The sequence below is a fragment of the Ixodes scapularis genome, unplaced genomic scaffold, assembly GCF_016920785.2.
Source record: "Ixodes scapularis isolate PalLabHiFi unplaced genomic scaffold, ASM1692078v2 PGA_scaffold8__174_contigs__length_109621045, whole genome shotgun sequence".
In the NCBI taxonomy this organism is placed as follows: Eukaryota; Metazoa; Arthropoda; class Arachnida; order Ixodida; family Ixodidae; genus Ixodes; species Ixodes scapularis.
Window position 1 is genome coordinate 510,138 of NW_024609883.1, and position 4,896 is coordinate 515,033.

The following is a 4,896-nucleotide window of genomic DNA, read 5'->3' on the forward strand; positions in this document are numbered from 1 at the left end:
CAACACCCTGATGGCCGCTGTGCAATCGCTCCAAGACTTCTCCTTACAGACTAGGCGGGATCACCAGCCGGTCATTACGCATTAGTAAACCCTGCACAACCGAAAGGTCTGCGGCGAGACTCTCGAATTTGCTTAAGTTCGGAGGAAGTTTGTTCCTTGCCGGCCATTGTTTTTCGCAGTATTCCATAACCCTTGATGTGGTTGGGTCTTTGGAAAGCTGTGCCTTCAGTCTGGACAAAAATGAGGTAGAGGCTGGAAGGAGCTCCACTGTTAGCATTTCATACTCGTGAACCAACGTTTCACTGATCTTCACGGTGTGCCTTGAGTCTGTAGACTGGCGTGTGGTCGGTAGGGGTTTCCTGGAGAAGACATCCGCGGTGAACATCTCTTTGCCCGGTACGTGGGATATCGTAAAGTCATACTCAAAGATGCGCATCCTCAGACGCTGTAGCCTTGGTGTCATTTCGTCAAGACGTTTCGTTGTGAACAGTGGCACCAGAGGCTTGTGGTCTGTTTCGATGTGGAATCCCTTTCCTACCAAGTAGGTCCAGAAATGTTCACAGGCCCATACGATGGCCAAAGCCTCCTTTTCAACTTAGGCGTATCTCTGCTTCATTTGTGTCGTGGCTCTCGATGCGTATACCACTGGGCGTCTTTTGCCGTTTTCCTCTTGGAGCAGAACCGCCCCCGGTGCAAACGAAGACGCATCCACAGACAATTTAAGTTGTGCATCCAGTTTATAGAGTGTGAGCACAGGAGTCTTGCATAGGAGATCTTTGATGTTAAGGAATGCTTCTTCCTGAGGCTCGCTCCAGAGCCAGCTAGCATCCTCGTGTAGCAGATCTCGAAGTGGCTTAGTTTTCTCGGCTACGTCGGGAAGAAATTTCCCAAGGTGGTTGACCATCCCCAAGAATGATCGCAGGTCTGCCAAGCTTCCAGGTGCCGACATCTGGACAATCGCTTCCGTTTTCTTGGGGTGTGCCGCAATGCCCCTGCTGTCCAGAAGGTGGCCCAGAAACGTGATGCTCTTTCTGGAGAACTCGCACTTTGAGGTGTTCAGGGTCACTCCGGAGTCGTGGAGGCGGCGGAGTACCAACTCAAGATTTTTGTTGTGTTCCCTTTTGTCACGACTGAAAACTAAGATGTCATCCATATGACATACTTGTCCTGGGATTCCCTCTAGGATCCTTAGCATCTCCCGCTGAAAGGCTTCGGGCGCTGTCGCAATGCCAAACGGGAGTCTTTTGAATTGAAACCGTCCCACTGGTGTGATAAAAGTCGTCAGTTCCTTTGACTCTGGGGCTAGTGGTGCTTGCCAGTAGTCGGCATTGGCATCTAGTTTGCTGAATACCGTCGCTCCGGCGAGTCTTGCCAAGCTCTCCTCTACGGTTGGCATGATGATCCGCTCCGGCACCAGTTGCGGGTTTAGCTGTGTATAGTCCACGCAGATACGAAGAGAACTGTCTTGCTTTTTAGCCACCACCATGGGTGCGCACCATGCTGTGGCATGGTCGACTCTTTCAATAACGTCCATGTCTTGCATCCGTTGCAATTCCTGTTGAGTGCTGGGTAGCAGAGGTAGAGGTACCCGTCTCGGGTATGTGATTGTGAATGGTCTCGCGTCAGGGTGAAGCGCGATCTTGTACTCCACAATCATTTTCCTCAGTCCTTGGAAAAGCAAGGGGTACTTTTTACGGAGGTGGTCATACTCCGGCTTGCTTTCGGCTTTGACTTCGTTCAAGCTAGGTAGCACCTGAAGGGCTTCAATTGCAGGCCGCCCCAGCAGTGGGTGTTTTAGCTGGTCGGACACATAGATGATTTCTCTAGTAGTGCGCCCATTCCAGGTTACCGTCGCCGTGAACTTGCCTAGCGTGTTCAGCGGAGTGTGGCCTGCTCCATAAAGATCCGTCCCTGTTGTCTGCAAAGTTGCAACCGTTGTCGCGTCGCACATATTGGGAGGGATAGCGGTGACGTCCGCCCCCGTGTCCACCTTGAATGTGATGTCTTAGTTGTTTACTTTGGCTGTAATGTACCAGGCTTCCCCTGGTACATTGCCCGTTGCTTGAGTGTACCAACTCGCCGAGGAAGACTTCATTCAGTCCTTGTCTGCGCTCTTGTATACTGAAATTTTCTCGAGTGTGTTTGGAAAAACAGACGCTCTCAAAGTGGCCTAGCTTTTTGCAGGCCTCTTGTCTTTTGCGGCACATTGAGACTTGGCGTGTTTCCGTGAACTGCCACACCATCGGCACATCCATGGCGAATTATTAGACAGGGCTTGGAGAGGCAACATGTTCGGACGTCGAAAGTCCTTGTTCTCGCTTTTTGTTTTCGGCTGTCTTCTGAGTTCTTCAAGAACGTCGCCGTCTGTCTTTGTGCTGCGTAGCTCAGTCTGTTGGCGCTTTACCGTCTGATGATCAAGCTGCCGTAGTAGCGCTCTGCAGTGTAAGCTTAGCATCGAGCTGGAGTTTCTCGCTTAGTTTCCTGTCCAGGAGTCCGACGACAATGCGGTCCTATATGAGCTCGTCCCGTAAAGGGCCGTAGTCACAGGTATCCGCCAATCTGTGCAATGCCGTGATAAAGACCTCCACAGGCTCGTCCAGCTCTTGCTTTCTAGAATTGAACTTCGCTCTCTCAAAGGTGACGTCCACCCGCGGAATGAAGTGCGTGTCGAACTTAGTTTTGACTATGTCGTAGTCGTTCAGCTCCTTTTGTGTCATCTCGAGCGAAGAAAGGACATCCTCTGCCCATCGCTTAGATCAGTGGTCGGCAACCAGCGGCACGCGGGCCGGATCCGGCCCGCGAGGTAGTATCATATGGCCCTCAGCCTCCCGGTAATCCCCCCTACGCAGTCAGCTAAAGAAAGAAAAAAAAAATAAAGTTGACTAATTCGCTGCCCGTCTGCGAGCAGACTTTTTCACGAATGAAGTGCATAAAATTCAACATCCGCTCACGAGAACCTCCACAATGTTTTGCGACTCGCAGTTAGCAGCTTGAATGTGGATGTTCGTAGTTTGGCGAGCGCAGTTCAACACCAAAAGTCTCACTGAGAGGAGTCTCGGCTTTCGTGGAAATGTCGTATCTCATCTTGTTTGTCGTGAAATAAAGAAACTGTTCATTTTCGATTTATGTATGTCAATGTAAGTCTGTGCAAGTGCTTTTTTCTTATTTTAACTCCCCCCCCCCCCCCCCCGCGCTGCTTGCCGTCCGGCCCGTTCCGCCTAGGCGTCGCGGCGACTTGGCCCGCTTCGCCAAAAGGTTGCCGACCACTGGCTTAGATGAAGGTTTTCACCCGAGTCTAAGCGTCACAGAGATGAAGCCCCGAGATGATCCGGTAGCGGTCCCACTGAATGATCCATCGCTTCCAGTCGCTCGGATTCCTGAAATCCAGCTTCTCCGGTAGCTCGACCGCAAAGGGGTTGAAGAAGGAAGGTCCTCCGCTGGCCTGGGAGATTGAAGCCCCCGAACCGTCTGCGTTGCTAGTCATGGCGTAGATGTAGCAGCGGCTCGAATCTTCTTTGCTGGCCGTTCGGTCGAACTGCAGAGTTTGGTGCGGCTTCTCAGGTCCCGAGAAACGATGGAGGATTGTTCAGTATCCCACTGGTGCCACCATGTCGTGTTCCGAGGCGAGAGAAAGGTCAAAGCCTGGGGCCGCAAACCAATACCCGTGAGTCCTTTATCGAACCTTAAGCGTATCTGCCAGTCATGCGCATCTCGGACCCTCATGCGTGGCCCAGCCAGCTCACCATCTCGTATGCCGCCAGACTTTGTCTTCTTTATACGACAGTAATTATACAAAAGATGAAGCTCCGAAAAGTTTGATGAAAAGAAGATAGTTATCCCCGTTTAATTTTTCTTGCCACCTTAGCATGCTATGTCCGAAGTATTTCAGCTTATCATGACATTGACTTTTGACCATTCACACTTTCAAGGAAAGGCTATCGGCAAGAAGGGTTCCCAGGTCTGTTCTGTATGCATTTAATTACTGAGAAAAGGTTTATGTGGAGTGCACGTTCTGCTTTTTTTTTTGCAGGGGTTGTAGTGACGTCGAAATGCCAAGCTCTGATTGAAGGATGGTGGGTACACAATGCTAGCTGCCTTCAGGTCTACCCACTATCCTTCAATCAGAGCTCTGCATTCTGACATCACCACAACCCCTGCAAAAAAAACTGACGAACTTGCACTCCACATAGACATTGCCAAGTGTATTTCAACACGTCTAAATGCCTAAACTTTAGACTATTTTGTCACCATGATTTTAATGAAGTTTTGCTAGGTGAAGTATGTTGCGTTTGCAGGTGCCATACATAAATTTAAAGAAAAAACATTGACTACATGTGTCCTCGGAGCTTTTACAGAACACACATCGCAATCACCATCACTATTTTTATTTTTCCAAGATGGCCGTTTTGTTTCGTGAACGTTTGCGACTTCGGCGATTTACTTGATTTACGAACAGCACTGCCCAATCGGTACGTTAATTTTGGTGGCTATTTATCTCGTAATATCGTGGGTATCTTGTATTTGTACAGAAAGTAGTATTTAAGGTTGAGATTGTTCGTACAGAGCATTAGCTCGGTGGGTCGTCTCGTCTGTTCTAAATTGCTTGTTTGCCTTTTGTCCACGTTTCTTTCCCTTCCAAACCCATCACACACTCTTGTTCATTTTCCTGTTTTCATTACCTAAAAGTTTGCTAACGGCAATCATATTTTGTATGAATCCGGACAAGTAGAAAGTGCCCATGCAGCTCTACCTGCACTGTTCTGTTTATGTTGCGCAATTGCAAGATAGGCTTTTACTGTTTTTAAAATATTCTTTAACTTATGGCGTTCTAAAATATTGCTAGGAAGCCGAGTTATGTTCGTAAAGAACATGTGGTTAAGCAGGGGTGGATAGCGC